We start from the raw sequence: 19376 nt of genomic DNA, 5'->3' as shown, positions 1-19376 counted from the left end.
CGTGGACGATAAATACCGGGTGATCAAAAAGTCAGTATAAATTTGAAAACTTTATAAACCACGGAATAATGTAGATAGAGAGGTAAAAATTGACACACATGCTTGGAATGACATGGGGGTTTATTAGAACAAAATAAACAAAGTTCACAAAATGTCCGACAGATGGCGCTAGACAGCAAAACGTCAGTGACTGCGCATGACAATCGTGTATAAAAGGAGCTTGGCCTCCCAGGTCCCCAGACCTCAGTCCGTGCGATTATCGGCTTTGGGGTTACCTGAAGTCACAAGTGTATTGTGATCGAAAGACATCTCTAGGGATGCTGAAAGGCGACATCCGACGCCAATGCCTCACCATAACTCCGGACATGCTTTACAGTGCTGTTCACAACATTATTCCTCGACTAAAGCTATTGTTGAGGAATGATGGTGGACATATTGAGCATTTCCTGTGAAGAGCATCATCTTTGCTTTGTCTTACTTTGTTATGCTAATTATTGCTATTCTGATCAGATGAAGCGCCATCCGCGGACATTTTTTGAACTTTTGTATTTTTTTGGTTCTAATAAAACCCCATGTCATTCGAAGCATTTGTGTCAATTTGTACCTCTCTATCTACGTTATTCCGTGATTTATTCAGTTTTCAAATTTATACTGACTTTTTGATCACCCGGTAGTTTAGACAAGAAGAGAATAGAAGCTTTTGAAATGTGGTGCTACAGAAGAATGCTGAAGATTAGATCGGTAGATCACATAACTAATGAGGGCGTATTGAATAGAATTGGGGAGAAGAGAAATTTGTGGCACAACTTGACTAGAAGAAGGGATCGGATGGTAGGACATGTTCTGAGACATTGAGAGATCACCAATTTAGTATTCGACGGCAAGCGTGGAGGGTGAAAATCGTAGAGGGAGACCAAGAGATGAATACACTAAGCAGATTCAGAAGGATGTAGGCTGCAGTAGGTACTGGGAGATGAAGAAGCTTGCACAGGATAGAGTAGCATGGAGAGCTGCATCAAACCAATCTCAGGACTGAGGGCCATAAAAACAACAACAAAAACAGCAACAACCCCTGTTTTAAGCGGTCGTTTCTCCGGACGGCCAACTGGGAAGTCCTTGCAGCATCTGGATGGAAAGGCGGGCAGCTTGGCTGCTTGTGCTTGTGATGCAAAGCCCGTCGAAGGTGAAGGCCATCTCAAGGGCGCCGCAAAATCACTCTCGTTGCTGGGATTCGGAGAGTCGAGCAGCGGCTACTAAACCTGACCGCCCACCCCGCTGACGTGCGCGTGCGGAGGAGAAAACTGCGTGCTCCCCTCGCGCGGCTATAGCGACGCGACCTGCAGCGAGCCGGCCGTCCGCGACTGTACCTCGCGCTGCGTCGCCGTGCGCGGGGCGCGGCGTGCGGGGTCCAGAGCTGGCTGCCGGCTGCCGGCTGCTGCGCCGGGCCGACTTGTTGCTCGCGCTGCAGCCGAGATGCTGCTCCGCGCTGCGCCTGCGCGTCCAGTCTGCGGACAGCTGCGCGCGCGACGCGAGGTGCCGCCGGAGCCACTGCCGCCGCGGTCGCTAGCTGCAGCCGACGCCACGCCGCCGGTGAGTAGACGCTCCTTCTGGAATCGTTACACAGGTAGAGCTGCCGGCCGGTCTCGGCCGGATTACCCGTTTACCGTTACCCGCCGCGTCCTAGCCGCACCGGCCTCGCGCGCCACTTACGCGATGCCGTAACACACAGCTGCGGGTCTTCTGCAGTTTATACGCCCTTAATGGGACCTTTCGGGTACTGCAGATAGCGGTGTCACCCGGTACTTGCCTCAGCTCATGCAGCACCTTTCATGTCGAATTAATGATCTTGATGAACCTTCAAGCTTATCAGTTATCAAGGTTTTCTGGCGTCCGTCCCGGTAGTTGCGCGGCGAGTGCGGCATATTGCTGACCGAAGGTGCCCGGTTCGGTTTCCGCCCGGGTCGAAGATTTTCTCCGCTCGGAGTACTGAGTGTTGTGGTGTCCTTAACATTCGTATATTCGTAACTGACAAGAAAATCGCCTCCAAAACGGTATCGTACCGTTTATCCGTTGCTGAAATCACTGAGTGTGCACGTCATATTGATCAGTGGCGTGGTCGGGTACTGGTTTAAACATATTCCATAGGTGTTATTACACCTGCATCTGAATAGTTTAGCTTGGTCGTCTCTAGGCATTATGTCCGTTACAACTTTTTGCGTGGTGTCGGCTGGTCGATTGTGCTTACATATGAGGAGCGCCGGAACAAAAACCGATAAATCCGCATTTGCTGTTAATACAGAACATAACAAATAGTGATTTCTAAATGGCTCCACAAGCTATAAAAAGAAGAAACACCATAAAACATTTGCTGTCGCGTTGTGCTGAAAATTATTTTGTGGCAGCGTGTGTTATTACTCCCGTATCTCCCCCCTACAGCTCAAACACGCGTATACAGCAAGAGTGGATATATCGGGTTTTGTTCCGGCTCTCTTCATATAAGCAGCGGTGACATCGCTCACGGTTCATAACACGATATTTGCTACATGCAAACCCTAAGTTGCACCTTACGATCACTTTGTAGCATGTTGTCTCCTATACTAACATACGATAAACTGTACGTCAGTGACTACATAGATGATTCATCTTAATACTTATTGACTATAAATGAACTAGCCACAGTAATTTCCGAAACTGTTCCGGCAAACAAATTTAAATAAATAAAAGAAAGTTATACAAGCAGTTTCTATCAACATTTGTGTGTCATAAAAGGTCTTCATTACAAGCGATAAATCTGTTCAGCATCCAGACTTCGAAGATTTTATGATTACTACCGTCCCGGTAGTTGCGCAGCGAGTGTGGCATATTGCTGACCGAAGGTGCTCGGTTCTGTTCCCGCCCGTGTCGAAGATTTTCTCCGCTCGGAGGACTGGGTGTTGTGTTGTCCTTACATTCGTAACTGACAAGAAAATCGTCTCCAAAACGGTATCGTGCCCGCTTATCCGTTGCTAAGATGACAGTGGTGTGATCGCGTGCTGGTTTAAACGTATTCCATAGGTGTTATTACACCTGTATCTGAATAGTTTAACTTGGTCGTGTCTAGGCATTATGTACATTACAACTTATTGCGTGGTGTCGGCTGGTCGATTGTGCTTACATATAAACAGCGGTGACATCACTCACGGTTCAAAAATGGTTCAAATGGCACTGAGCACTATGGGACTTAACACCTAAGGTCATCAGTCCCCTAGAACTTAGAACTACTTAAACCTAACTAACCTAAGGACATCACACACATCCATGCCCGAGGCAGGATTGGAACCTGCGACCGTAGCGGTCACGCGGTTCCAGACTGAAGCGCCTATAACCGCTCGGCCACACCGGCCGGCGCTTACGGTTCATAACACGATATTTGCTACATGTAAACCCTAAGTTGCACCTTACGATCACTTTGTAGCAGTTTGTCTCCTATACTAATATACGATATACTGTACATCAGTGACTACGTAGAAGATTCATCTTAATACTTATTGACTATTAATGCACTATCCACAGTAATTTCCGAAACTGTTCCGGCAAACAGATTTAAATAAATAAATGAAAGTTCATGCAAGCACTTTCTATCAACATTTATGTGTCATAAAGGGTCTTCATTACAAGCGATAAATCTGTTCAGCATCCAAACTTCGAAGATTTTGTGATTACTTTTTATTAGCTGATAGAATAATCACACGTTTTGTTTTCCTGGGAATTGAATCTATATCTGACCTCAGTATTCTTCTATAAATATAGTTGTGTCACAATCTAATAATTAGAAAATTAGCAAAATACATGTAATCGTAGTGGAAAATATTTAATTTTTCAATATGAAGAAACATTTTGTTGAAGTATAGACGTAAGAACACCTAAATATTACGGAGGACTGTGAGTCCATTGACTCATATCTCCTCTCTCTTCATCTAAACCAGTGTTTTCTCCTGCTGAATTGTCTGTCTCGTTGAAGTGATTGGCAGCAGTCCCCATCATATTCGTATAGCTGCGGCCCTGATGGCTTGGCGAAAGTTTTCATCTTGTTCTTCACAGACATAATCAAATTTTTATGGAAAACAAGTGGGTGAATGTTCTTATCGTAAATCTTGAGGCTTATTAAACCGCCTAAGTCTGGTGTTCCACGCAAGTCAGATGATTTTTCGTATTTGTACCATTTGAAAACGGCCTAAAGCCTGAACTCTAGATCGTGTAATAAAGCATATCATAAAATCAAATGACAGTTATATTCTTCTGTAGAGTCTTGGAAATTTTCCAGCACGTTGGCCGGTGGAGAAATGTAATGTCGGTTCTTTTTGTTGCCTAAGCACTTAATAACAACCTCACTGATCATACCCAAAGTTGGAATCGAACATAAATTTTCGAAATTCAGTTCCAACAAATATGCCTCCTTTCAACTTCGTTTCAAATAGCTAAGAGATATCTAAAAAAAACTTGGGTAAGCCTTGCACAAACTTTTTCGTTAGACCCAATGTAATATCCAGTGGTGGTATCACAAGGTTCTTGTGAAAAAAGGAAGAAAGCCAAAGAGCTTGTCACAGTGTTACGAAATATACTGGCCAGTGAAACTACTGCCTCCGAAAGTTCAACTTCACGTAATTATTAACAGAAATATGTTACGAAATGTATATGTTTAAAATCGCTGAAAATGCATTTTTAAACTTCGAGTTTTAATTGTAAGAAGTTATAAGTGATACGCATTTCTTGCTGTCATATTAGGATTCAGTAAACTGAAAACGATAAGAATAACCCCATTTAATTATATAGAAGTTTTTTCGTGATTGATTTATGTAATTAGGTTGAAGCTGTCCTTATACATAGTATTTCCATCTTTGGTACTGTTTGCTGTGATTCCTGCCTTACGTTACTCAGTTTATGAGGAAAAAAGTGGCCTTAGGCACTATGGTAAGCGATCAGAAGTCATAATTTTTTTTATTAATTGTTTATTTAGCCTGGCCGGAATATGGCCTTAAGGCATTCTCTTATATCAGAATCTCAATTTATTTGCATACTTCTGTTTTAATTATGTAATATGACAAATTTTTTATCAATTTCAATCAACAACACAAATAATAACACGGAATAATAAGACTAATAATAGACATTAATAATAACAATAGTAATAATAATAATAATAACAATAATATAATAATAAAGGGCGGAATTTTTAGAAGAAGAAAAAACCCAGAGATCCACACGCTGCTTAATGAACCGGATGTGACACCTATAATAAAGCAAAGAAGAGGTCAGAGGCTGAAAAATATACTGAGAAGATAAGAAAGCATGATGAAGGCAGTGCTAGAAGGGGATCCCTTGTCTGAGCTGGATGGATGGAGTCAACAAAGGCCTGGAGATCCTGTGAGCCCACGACTAGTTACGCACATTTGAAGCTGTGTTTCGTATCGTAGGAAACAGAAGAAATAATAAAAGAGGAGACGACCGAAAATTACAGTGACAATAGCTGCTAAGAAAGAACAGACTTTCTGTTGAGGACTGTGCGACAAGCGGAAAGTAGTGTGTGCGATTCTCCCACTGTTAAGTATTGGTATCCGAGAAATCTCAGCTTCTCAAGTAATCCACTTAGGCATGGGGTACAAAACACTGTTGACGACCTATGATATTAAGTGCGAATACGTGTAATACGGTAATGATTTGCCAGCGCAATAAGAGGACTGAGAGCTCTACAAGACTTCACGCACATAAGGAAATACAAACATGTTTTTACCCGCATGAGCAACTATGCCTGCAACTTTGTACCGAAAGCTACTAGAACTTCACGCTCAAGAAAAAAGACTCTTCCTACAAGTGCCAAGATTACAATATTATTCTGAACGCACAATACAACATAAGAATAAACAGTAACGAAACATTTTTGGGTAAGAACAAAAAACAGTGTTGGAAGACGATGGTTGGCAGTTAATTATTAATTTAATTGTTGAAGCTATTTCTTATCCCTGTGTAGGAAGTAAAATTAATTCTTGCGAAATGCTTAGATCTCATTTGGTTTACAGTAGGTATTTAGGCACCAATGAGCCACCCGTCTTCCTTTCCTTCTAGAAAAAATATAAATCAGTTTCCTCCTTCACGTTATTGAGTAAGTCTGAACTGTTACATATGAATGTACAAGATTGTAGTTGTAATTTCTCACTTCCAGGTGTGCTTTCTTCATGTTTGTTTACTATATAGAAAATGAGGGTAAAAGAGGAGTGGTTAAAGGGGTGAAAACACGTTTTTAAAATGAAGAAATTTGCCAATAAAGTTCAAGTAGAGTAACATCACTGCCGCTACTCTTGTAAAACGCTGGAAAAATATTTGTTTTTTTGAGCAAAAGGAAACCAAGTTTTCAGATGAAACACTGTCAATACATAAAGTATACCGAAGAAGGCCACCACGTAAATTTACGTAGACGGTATACATTAACTACAGGAAATACTGTCGCACGCGTAACAGCTTAAAGCTAAAATTAGGAACCATTTAGACTGACAGTATTTTCACAGAGGTTCACAGAAGCTGGCACATAAACAACGATCATACATGAGTAACTAAAAGAAAAACCAAAACATTTTATGTTTTACAGAAAACAGATTTACGAAACTCTAATTCGTGATGGATTATACTGTTTTGAAGTGCTGCTACACCAGTGATTCTCAATCTCTCTGAAACCACTATCCCTGAGTGCAGTCAGGTATTAGCTAGTAACCCCCCCTCCCCCTTCCCCGTTCCCCAAACCCATCCATTCACCTCACCATTATTAATATTAATGCCTAACTAAATTTTGGAATGAAAAAGAATTTTCTTTGAACATCTTTATTTTTAAAATGACGAAAGTTAAATGAATTATATTTTTTGTAAGTGCTTTATTAAACCTTGAACTAATGAGTCAATCATAAACTGGTGGTGCTTACTTCTAACAGCCTGTTTTTATACAATAATGAAGCAATTCTCAGTGCGTCACGAGTGCTACCTACAACTGCTTCTCAAAAAAAGAAAGCTAAGTATCCACATTGAGATAAAGAATTTTTAAAAGAACATATTTCCTCTGCACCACTTCTATCCCTAGCGACACTAACCCGCGCCTTTCATCCCATTTAAAATCAACCAAATTAAATGTGTGTGCTATACTTCTTGTTTGTAAATCACCTGATTGCTGGATTCCTTACTTCTCAGATGGTAGAAATTGGAAGACTTCAGGCTGACAACATTTTCCGCATGATCACTGCCACTGTAAATGCGCATCTGCAGTGACGGTTGTGAACTGGTTGCCCATCGAGGCGAGTCAATAATACGAATGTGTCGTACCAGTTCTTTTGGACATTTGTAACTTACGGAATCACTATTACTCTCTTACGATATATTGATTATAGTAATGATATTTTAAAAATAATCTAGTTTCGTGACCAAACCTGAGTCCTTTAGCTTTTGCCCTTCCGAAAATTTGTTGGGAACCACTGTAGTAGAGTAACTGATGATACTGGGGTTACCACATTTTGAAATATGTAAAAACACCTGTGCAGTTTTAAAAGGCAGTAATAATGGGGAGGTGAGCGAGGTATGCGTAGCTTGTTCTTTTTCTCAAGAGCTTCTCGAGAGAGTTGGGTCTCACAATCAGTGGTTAAGGGTCTGGGCTGGCACTCGGAATGGGCGCGTTTCGGATTCTCGTTCGAGCACTTTGTAGTGTTTCTCGTGTTCCCCTATTTAAGGCAGAAATTAGGAAGGGGCTTCGAAAAGGTGATAGCCATTTCCTCGCTCCTTCCTCCTACAACTGAACCATTGCTGTGTGTTTAGTAGCATCGACGTCTACAAGACTCAAAGCTTTACTAAAAGCATCACAGGGACATCAACAGTTACCGTTTCATACCCACGGAAAGGATGCCAAGCGCGCCGTGTACCGTATGTATCCGCGTTTGTCCTAGGCGATCTCATCAAGCTGACGAAAATTCTTCTCATAAAGGGCACACCGACAGCCTACCACGGAGTCCCTGCCATTGGGTTACCACAGAGCTGCAGAGTCGAGTGCTACATTGGACTTAAAGCTGCAATAATGAATGACTTCCTTCCACTGTAAATTATCGGCACAATTGTCCTGGATTTTTAAAAAATACAATCCAACCTTTCCTTCTTTCGGTTTCATTTATCTTTGAACAAATGTGAAGTCAGTCTTGGACGTAGTTGTCTTAACGTTAATTATTCAAGTGAGATGCACCATCCTCTTTTGGGAGCTGTAGAGCTGCTTCTTATCCTTACATATAAAGAAAAATTAGAGAGTAATTACGCCTTATCGAAGATACAGTTTGTTTATATGAGTTAACTCACACGTATCTCCGCCATTCCATGTACTATCTTCAGTTCGTTTATGTCTATTATTTCATTCCAAGTAAATTAAAACTGTTTGTCGGACTGGGATTCGAACTTTTGCGTTTCACGGACAAGTGCACTACTGACTCAGCGCCGGCCGCTGTGGCAGAGCGGTTCTAGGCACTTCAGTCCGGAACCGCGTTGCTGCTACGGTCGCAGGTTCGAATCCTTTCTCGGACATGGAAGTGCGTGATGTCTTTAGGTTAGTTAGGTTTAAGTAGTTCTAAGTCTAGGGGACTGATGACCTTAGATGTTAAGTCCCATAGTGCTCAGAGCCATTTGAACCATTTTTGAACCAATCGAGCAACTGAAGCCCGACTCACGACCCACCCTCACAGTTTTACATCCGCCATTACACTTTCTCCTAGCTCCCAGAGAAGTCCTGAATTCTCATGTCTGAATCTCAGCCCGCCTCATAGTAAAAGTAGGAGGTGCGATTTCAGTGTTATCCACAATTGATGCGTTGGAGTTCTTGAGTGTAAGTACTCGATGATAATCGACGCACGGGAAAATCAAAGTCGAATATAGTGGGATTTCCCAAATACACTGATGGAAAAAAAAAACGCAACGTGGGAAAGAAAGTAGAGTATTGAAATTCCGGGAATACATTTTTCTACGTGACATACAGTGATAGTATAGCAAGATCACAGGTTACTCTGATCGCTAAATAAGCTAATGACAATGTGAAATGCTGGTACATTAATGACCGTTGTAACCGCCAGAATGTTTTGTGCTGTACAGGTGCCAAATTCAGTTTGTGTGATGGAGTTCCAAGGTTGTTGCACTTGGGCTGATCGGTATAGGGAAGTTAACGCCGGTTGTGGATGACGCTAGAGTTGTTATCCGATTATGCTCCATATGTGTTCTATTGGAGACAGATGTGATGATCGAGCAGGCCAAGGCAACATGTCGACAGTCTGTAGCGCATGTTGGTTTGCAACAGCGGTATGTACGCGAGCGGTATCCTATTGGAAAATACCAGCTGGAATACTTTTCATGAATTACAGCAAACACCTCGAATCACGAGACTGACATCCAAATTTTCAGTTAGGGTGTGTGGGATAACCACAAAAGTGCTCCGCGAAAATCGTACCCTAGACCATAACTCCAGATATAGGTGCAGTGTGCCTGGCACGCAGATAGGTTGGTTGCAGGTCATCAACTGGTCTCCTTCTAACCAACACACGGTCATCACTGGCTCCGAGGTAGAAGCAGCTTTCATCAGAAAACACAACAGACTTACACCCTGCCCTCCAATGAACTCTCTCTTGACATCTACATCTACATTTATACTCCGCAAGCCACCCAACGGTGTGTGGCGGAGGGCACTTTACGTGCCACTGTCATTGCCTCCCTTTCCTGTTCCAGTCGCGTATGGTTCGCGGGATGAACGACTGCCTGAAGCAATATGTTCGATATCTCATCCAGAAACGCACTCTCACGAAACCTGGACAGCAAGCTACACCGCGATGCAGAGCGCCTCTCTTGCCGAACCTGCCGCTTGAGTTTGCTAAACATCTTCATAATGCTATCATGCTTACTAAATAACCCTGTGACGAAACGGGCCGCTCTTCTTTGGATCTTCTCTATCTCCTCTGTCAACCCGACCTGGTACGGATCTCACACTGACGAGCAATACTCAAGTATAAGTCGAACGAGTGTTTTGTAAGCCACCTCCTTTGTTGATGGACTACATTTTCTAAGGACTCTCCCAATGAATCTCAAACTTGCACCCGCCTTACCAGCGATTAATTTTATATGATCACTCCACTTCAAATCGTTCCGTACGCATACTTCCAGAAATTTTACAGAAGTAACTGCTGCGAGTGCAACTGAAATCGCAAATGGCGGTGGTTTAGGGTGAATGGAATGCGCGCTACAGGGCGTTTGGCACGGAGATGTTATTGAGTTAACCTGTTTGTAACACTTCGTTGTGTCACTGTGGTGTCAACTGCTGCTCAAATTGCTCCTGCAGATGCAGTACGATGCGCCAGAGTCGTACGCCGAACACGATGGTCTTCCCTCTCGATAGAGCCACGTGGCAGCCAGAGGTATGGTTTTCCTGCGGCCGTACATTCTCATGAGCACCGCTACCAGCAGTCATGTACAGTGGCCATGCTCCTGTCAAATCTCTCTTCAGTATCACATCACAGAAGCAACGTCCAGCTTCTAGTAGCCTTATTAACCGACCTCGTTCAAATTAAGTGAGGTGTTAATAATGGCATGCTTGTCGTCTTAAAGGCATTCCTGATTAACATCAACCCGCCATGTCCAATCTCAAAGGTAGCTAACGCTCACGACCGTCACAGCGTGTATTTAAAGCAAACCTGATTTGCATCCTCATACTGGCAGTACCAGCGCCACTCTTGTGCAACTGGCGCAAAATTTGAATAGGCATCCTCTTTCAGATGTAGAAACATGCATATCAACTGTCGCTTATATCGCACAACTCCTTCTTGGTGTTACGATTTTTTTTTCCTGTTGGTGTATATAAACAACTCCAGTGTTCTCGTTGATAAAATTACGACTTAATTTTTTTACGCTGGTGGCGATTCTTTTCAAAAATAAATGGACGTCATCATTGCGTTTTCCTTCAGCCAGTGTATTCAGTGCGGTTTCTCTCTCGGCACACCGGGAATTCACCACTTTCAAGATTTTGTCATTTAGACGTGTCCTCTTGTTGCTGGCTGGTCTGAACGACGCGATACCGTCCACGTTTCCTGAAAAAATACCTTCGTTAGAAGAAGTAGGTGAAATCTGGAACACCTGTGTGTTACTCGCTTCACCATCATGATGTGGAAGCTTCATCACCCTCTAAAAAATGGTTCTGAGCACTATGGGACTTAACATCTGAGATCATCAGTCCCCTAGAACGTAGAACTACTTAAACCTAACTAACCTAAGGACATCACACACTTCCATGCCCGAGGCAGGATTCGAACCTGCGACCGCTGCGCGGTTCCAGACTGAAGCACCTAGAACCGCTCGGCCACACCGGCCGGCATCACCCTCTATGTTGGATATACTTCCCCGCGATAAATTACAATAATAAATAAACGTAAATAATAAAAAGGGAATAACGTAAAAAATTGGATAAACAGGTAAATTAGATAGTAACCTACTCTCGTCTGTAGTCCTCTTTGTTTAAAAATGTTAGCATATCGGGCAGTGCCCATTTATTCCCTTTACTGGAAGCAAAACTTCCAGTACTTCTTCCTTTTCTATGCCTTTTTAAAAATAATAGTAGTTTTTAATATTACACCTGTCTTATTTTTATTTCGTGTTTAGGCTTATGACAATAGGAGAAACATTCACATCTCTGGCGTTTGTATTCAGAGTATCACCTTTTTACATTTGCAAAATCACCCAAGTTGTACTGCTAGTGCTACGTAAGAAATTACTGCTGATCATTTTGCCACTGATCTCATCTGACCTGTTACAATCAAACTATAAGAAATATGAAGAAAAATGGCACTTTCCCCACTGTGTTGGTGCCAGCGACGAAAAACATGTGCGAATTTTTTCCTCAGGCTCAATGTATTAAAATGTATTGCAAACATTTTTTCTGTACCGTCCTCCATCTACAAACTTTTTTTCTACCGGCCTTCTTTGTGCGGAATGTTTTACAAAAGTAATATCGAGAAATTATTTGCAAGTGGTAAGAGATTTCCTCCGTCTACTAAACTGCCGAATTCGGACACAGTAGTTGCACTTGTTTTCGTAGGCGACGAGGTATTTCGATTACATCCAAACATGATGAAACCGTTCTCTTGTCTCGCTCTGTGAAGTTAAATATTTCGCATATTTTATTCGCCTTTCAGTCTAAAGCCAGAAAAGGCAGATAATTTGGTATCGTTGCTTGCTATTTACACAATTTACTCAGAGCCGTGTTCTCAGTGAAAAATATCGAGCTTTATTTTGAACTAAACAGAAATGAGCTGCTACCTACTTATGCCAATATCAGAGAATGGCGGTTATGCTCATGCTGGTGGACTTTCTGCGCGACATTTATTTAAGAATACTTCAACAGCCGTGCTCCCGTCTAAAGTAATCACGTTAACTGAACTCAGTGCACTTCGAACTTCCTACAGTTACTGAATATTTTTTAAATATGTAAGCATATCCTTATAAATTAAACTCGTGTAATTATACATCAATATGTACGGCAGTGCTAAAAACAAACTAATTATTGTTTAATGTAATATGCATTGTTAGCCTGAAAATAAACTAACAAAACCTATGAGCAAACTGAAAGTACAGTATTATTCTTACTTTTCTCTCCACACTTTCCGCCATTTCTGTACAACATGCAGCTAAAATAACACTTTACGTGATAGTAGAAACTCAGAGATTTCGTGATAAAATGAAACGCGTATGTAACTGTTAAAACAGTGATAGTGAGCAAAAGGAAGTGTTTTAGTACGTCTAATACAACATGAAGAAGACAAAAGCATCAGAAACTGTGAGTAAAAAGCTAAAAATGCTATATGGCACAGCAATTTGCTACCTGAAATGAGAGAGAAATAGTAAAACAGAAACGTTATGTTGTTTACTTATGACAAGCTGTCATGATACATGTAAAACTGGCGGCACAAAATAACTAATAATGTTTTGTGACGTGAGTCTAATTGCAGTACAGCCATATTTTCCAAATTAGTATTGTAGTCCTAATTTTCAACTCAGTATAGTACACATAACATTTCAAGATGAGCTGCGTAATATGTATCATAACTTTTGTATATTAACGTAAAGTTAACATTTAATTATCACTACTTTTTATGTTTCCAAACAAAAAACTTTGTATGAAACTTCCTGGCAGATTAAAACTGTGTGCCCGACCGAGACTCGAACTCGGGACCTGCAGACTCCGCTGCAGAGTGAAAATCTCATTCTGGAAAAAACTTTGTATGTTTATAAACAAAATAAAAAAGCAGTAAGACAACTTACGAAAGTATTGAAAGATGTTCGGTTGAAACGGAAAGAAGAAAACTGCCTTCTGCATAAAGCGGAAATTGTCTCAAACTACACTCCTTCCTACTACGCCAATGACATCAGCTATTCTTTACCATTTAATCACCGATAGCCCAAAAGTATATTGCGCTCTATCTCGATGTTTTCATCTGCTGTTACATTTGAGCGGTTGCCTTCACGAGCATCATTTTCAAGAGAAGTACAGCCAAGTTTGAATTCAGTCGTCGATTTCTATAGAAACATTCTACAGCTTCCATCGTCAATAAGTAGTCCGAAACACAGGACCTTACGACAAGGAAGTATTCTAGTTTATCTACTTGAAAGAAACACATGCAACTCTACTACTTAAGAAGGCTGTACAAACAAGATGATTCCGCAAACCAGGTTGGCGTTTGATTTATGTTATTCTCCAACACGTACCAACATACCAAAAACTAATATTAATTAGCGTCGACGCCCGGTCGAGAAATTTCGCTTGGCCCTCGTGTATCAGGCAGACCGATCAACTGCCACAGGTGTTAAGCAATTGAGATTGGAATGTTAGTGTACAATGCGCCTCCGACATTGAGCTGCAAGCGGCGCCAGAATCTTCGGCGTGGTGACTTGCATATTTCAGCAAAGAGATCGCCTCACACCAGGACGCGTCTATCTGCTGTAGCTTACAGCGAGCACAGCATCAGGCAGGAAGAAAACTTGTACGAGATTTACTAAAACTCGATAAGTGAGACTGGAGAAATGACGTTGAAACGTGAACGTGAATGACTACAGCGAAATGTTGTTCAAAATTCTTGTAATTGCCTTTAATACATTAGTGTTAGTGGAGGCTACGGTGGTACCTTTGCCTCAACACGAACTGTCGCTAACAAGGAATGTGGCGCAGCGGTTAAGAGGACGTGGTTCAAATCCCCGTCTAGATATGCAGATTTAGATTTACCGTGATTAAAGTCCTCAAGGCAAAAGGGTCGTCTGAAAGAGCGTGGCCGATTACCTTCGAGTTGTGCCTAAAAGGTAAGAACATTAAAGAAAACAGAAAAGGATGTCAGAATGGTTACTGAACACGATTAGGCACATTAACAATTAATTTGACAAACAGCTGCGTTCAAACGTGTAAAGGGCATGACATTGACTTGACAATGGCTCAAAAGCTCTTGGAATGTGTGCCCATAGATTTAGAGGATGAATGGTCGAATCTTTGTCGACCCACAGAAATTTTTCATTCTTTTTGTAACCTAACCTTCACCTGTCAGTGAATGAAAATTCGCCAGAAACGACACGTAGTTTGGGTTGCACGTAAAAATGGAGTTCCCTTTTTGCCCAGTACGGTTACTGGGACGTATTAGGAACAAAAATTATCGACGTGGCATACAATTGAAAGTCTTGCACTAGACAGTTGAGACTAATGGCACTCACTTCCATACTTCCATAGTGAACAGACAGTTGGTAGAGTCCTTAGCTGCTGTTGACGGATGCCCCCCCCCCCCCTTCCCCAATCGTACGCACCTATCTTTCCTACTCAGAGCTGAACAGGCTTGCACAATGGTAGACCAGTTTGGAGAGTTACATCAAATAAGTCTCCGGACTGAGGACCATTACCACAACATCACTTCTATAAAAGATTATCGACCTTTAGCTACTCATCCAGGTGCCCAAACTTGCTAGGATCCACACGCCGTCTTCAAAAGGCGCTAAATACTAGATTGCTATGCCTTCTTTGCACCTGCTACTTTTACTCCGGGATTGCATTTTGACGCCATGTTCTTGCATTGTCCTTGTATTGACTAAGCGGATATCTTCCACACGAAGCAAGGAATACTCAAGAGACGTGCTTGCTGTCCAAACAGTATTGGTGTTGGTAACATGCTACGCAGCTCAACGCCTTCAGGTGGAGCGGGACCGTGGTCTCCCAGCTGAAACAAGTTCGTTGCGCGCCACTAACGCGGTGTCCCAGATGTCCGGCAGTACGAATCTGAGCATTAGCGATACTTCGTGCAGAAACGCCTGGTGCTATACCAGAAAGGCATTACCTGGGATTGGAAAGGAGTGCAGCACAAATATGTTTATAAGAAGGTTAAAAGAAAAGATGCGCGAAGTTACAGACCCTTATCTTAAGCTATAGGATGAGGCAGAGAAGATAACAACAGATCTCAAGATGAACGTAATAAAGTCAGTAAAAAAGAAATCAGGTGTCAAACGGTTGAGTATTATCAAACCATCAGTTTAACTAGTAATTATTGCAAAATACTGATATGATTTAAATATAAAAGAATGGGAAACTGATAGAAGCCAGAAGAGAATCAGTTCGGGCTCCACAGAAATGTACACTACTGGCCATTAAAACTGCTACACCACAAAGATGACGAGCTACAGAAGCGAAATTTAACCGACAGGAAGAAGATGCTGTGATATAGAAATGATTAGCTTTTCAGAGCATTCACACAAGGTTGGCGCCGGAGGCGACACCTACAACGTGCTGACATGAGGAAAATTTCCAACCGATTTCTCACACACAAACAGCAGTTGACCGGCGTTGCCTGGTGAAACGTTGTTGTGATGCCTCGTGTAAGGAGGGGAAATGCGTACCATCACGTTTCCGACTTTGATAGAGGTCGGATTGTAGCATAACGCCATTGCGGTTTAACATATCGCGATATTGCTGCTCGCGTTGGTCGAGATCCAATGACTGTTGGCAGAATATGGAATTGGTGGGTTGAGGAGGGTAATACGGAACGCCGTGCTGGATCCCAACGGCCTCGTATCACTAGCAGTCGAGATGACAGGCATGTGGATCACATGACTGTAACGGATCGTGCAGGCACGTCTCGATCCCTGAGTCAACAGATGGGGACGTTTGCAATACAACAATCATCAGCACGAACAGATCGACGACGTTTGCAGCAGCATGGACTATCAGACCGGAGACCGTGGCTGCGGTTACCCTTGACGCTGCATCACAGACAGGAGCGCCTGCGATGGTGTACTCAACGACGAACCTGGGTGCACGAATGGCAAAACGTCATTTTTTCGGATGAATCCAGGTTCTGTTTACAGCATCATGATGGTCGCATCCGTGTTTGGCGACATCGCGGTAAACGCACATTGGAAGCGTATATTCGTCATCGCCATACTGGCGTATCACTCAGCGTGACGGTATGGAGTGCCATTGGTTACACGTCTCGGTCACCTCTTGTTCGCACTGACGGCACTTTGAACAGTGGACGTTACATTACAGATGTGTTACGACCCGTGGCTGTACGCTTCATTCGATCCCTGCGAAACCCTACATTTCAGCAGGATAATGCACGACCACAAGTTGCAGGTTCTGTACGGGCCTTTCTGGATACAGAAAATGTTCGACTGCTACCCTGGCCAGCACATTCTCCACATCTCTCACCGATTGAAAACGTCTGGTCAGTGGTGGCCGAACAACTGGCTCGTCACAATACGCCAGTCACTACTCTTGATGAACTGTGGTATCGTGCTGAAGCTGCATGGGCAGCTGTACCTGTACACGCCATCCAAGCTCTGTTTGACTCAATGCCCGGGGCGTATCAAGGCCGTTATTACGGCCGGAGGTGGTTGTTCAGGGTACTGATTTCTCAGGATGTATGCACCCAAATTGCGTGAAAACGTAAGCGCATGTCAGTTCTTGTGCAATATATTTGTCCAGTGAATACCCGTTTATCATCTGCATGTCTTCTTGGTGTAGCAATTTAAATAGCCACTAGTGTAGAACACGCAGAACAACACAGACTCGACGAGTGATTCTGGAAGTATATTGAAGAAAAGTAAATCTTTGACAATGTTGTGTAAAAGAGTACGTGGTTTGGGGATGGGGATAGAAACTTCTGACACCAATGTTAATGTATAAAATGGCAGGGAAGGGGGAAGCAGGTTGTTACATATTCCTCGTGGCGGCAGTGTGCAGGAGGTCGAGCGGTCAGGATTTGATAGTGGGCATTCAGGACTGCCATTAAATGACAAAACAGGAAATTAAGTACAATAAAGAGGATATATTTCAATATACGGAGTACAAAGGGCGCGCCTAGGGTGGGAAGTAGCAGGTTTAGGCCAGCCTAGGAGGTCGAACAATTAATTGAAATGGGCAACGGAAGAGGAAGCAGTTCATGTTAACTTCCGTTCTTCCGTTGGTGGCCGGTCGTGGAAAGCATAGCCAGAGGCTCTGCCTTCCAAGAAGACGTCTGTCCTGCTCGAAGTCTGGGTTACAAGAGAGAGAAACAAGCGTGTTCTGTACCGCAGGACGCTCCGGCGTCCACACACGTGATCGGTATCCTTCGCACGCTATTGACTAAAACGAATGGCGCGAATTCGCTAGAAGTTTCAGCATGGGGTTCATGGCGTCTCCTGTCAGCAGTTTTAACTGGACAGAACTGCCTCGGTTTTGCAAGACAAGCGACTTGTGTCACGTAGACACGGCTTGAATTACTCTGGGAGAAAAATTGTAAATATTCCACTGGGCCTTTGAGATAAATTTCTTAAACCAATTCCCTAAAATATTCCTTGATTGGATGCCATCCTGTACTGTTGAATGTAATACACTGTTTTTAAACGTGACGTTACAGAAGAATGTTGAAGATTACATGGGTTGAGCGGCTAAGCAACGAAAAAGTACTGAATCAAGTCGGGAAGAGAACATCTGTGTGGCACAACTTAACTAAGTGAAGAGAACAGGATGACTAGGTTGATAGGATAAATTCTGAGGCATGACAGGATAAATAATTTGATAGTGGAGGGAAGTGTCGGATTTAAAATTGTGGAACGAAGTCCAAGGTTCTAATTGCGTAAGCAGGTTCAAATTGATCTGGCTTGCAATAGTTATGCAGAGGCTTGCACAGTATATACCAACGCGAAGAGCCGCATCAAACTAGTTGTCGGACTAACAACAACAACATGTCCAAAGTAGGTTTATTGTGGGATGTTGTAGCTTATTGAGAACTCGAACGTAACAACATTATTCGAGGGGAAGGTGCTCCTTCTGTCGTTCACGAAACGCCACTCACTAAAATACACGTACAGCATGCTGTTTTCACACGCACCACCAGACAAATAGTAAATGTAAGCGAAAGAACAGTTACATTCCGTCTTCATATGCATCCGATACATGTTCAAATTTATGCGCCAGCGTCTACTGTTACAAAAATCATGACACAGGAAATATCGTATCTAAGCTGGGTTTGACTCGAAGATGTTTTGACTCACAGATTCCAGAGTCTCCTATAGGACGGTGAATGTTCAACAGAAGCAAAAGTGTCACTGATTTCCCCAAAGGAAGCGTGGTAGAACCGCTAACGGTCCGAAATGCACATAAAGGATTTTCCAGTCAGGGAATATCAAATTGCTTGCTGATCACATTCTTGTCTACGTAGTATTGTCCCCCGTTGACTAATGATACAAAGGCCCATTTAGAGACTTTGATTCGACACTTCTTGGATAAAAATAAAGATGAGGTACATTAAAAAAGAGGAAACCCAGTTGTATCTAAACATCAGGGTGGGTTCGAGAAAGTTTTCCCACACAAGCGCCATACCATTTAACGACCTATCCCCCCTTCCTCCCCCCCCCCCCCCCCGTCCCTTCCTTCTACATTAGATGTCGTTCCTTGGACTCTTGGTAAGATCTTTAAAAAGAAAGCCAAATCTGATGAGCGTGAATTTCTTTGTTTTCGCTATTTATTATGAGACACCCTGTGTACGAATTTCGCATTAGGGCGTCGCTGGCTCCCCTTTCATTTCGGCGCCCCAAGCGGCCGCTTGTGTCCCATGAGCCTTAAACCGGCCCTGCTGAATATAGTTGTAGTGATGCACTCCAGGAGCTTGATACAGCTTTTAAAACTCTGGACGTAATACTGCGAAGTGACACGAAAAACACGACCTCATCGAATCGATAACAAAAAAGAGCTAATGAAACAGATTTGTTGAGAGAATTATAGTGTGTCATCTATGAACTCCAGTCGCAGCATCTTGATCAAGTCCACCTGATGGAGGATA

At 42.7% G+C, this 19376-nt stretch overlaps 1 protein-coding gene across 1 annotated transcript in view; it reads left to right on the top strand.

The window, feature by feature from the left end:
* Nucleotides 1-1509: 1509 nt before the first annotated feature.
* The window catches only part of LOC124612324 (prion-like-(Q/N-rich) domain-bearing protein 25), a 208805-nt gene continuing 190938 nt past the window's right edge, over nucleotides 1510-19376 (top strand). The window contains exon 1 of the mRNA XM_047140460.1: nucleotides 1510-1590. The gene's annotated coding sequence lies outside the window, so the exon portion shown is untranslated. The remainder of the gene's footprint in view (nucleotides 1591-19376) is intronic.

Source organism: Schistocerca americana, chromosome 1 (assembly GCF_021461395.2).
Source record: "Schistocerca americana isolate TAMUIC-IGC-003095 chromosome 1, iqSchAmer2.1, whole genome shotgun sequence".
Classification (NCBI taxonomy): Eukaryota; Metazoa; Arthropoda; class Insecta; order Orthoptera; family Acrididae; genus Schistocerca; species Schistocerca americana.
The sequence above is the reverse complement of the archived record's forward strand: the minus strand, read 5'-3'. Positions and strand labels throughout refer to the sequence as shown.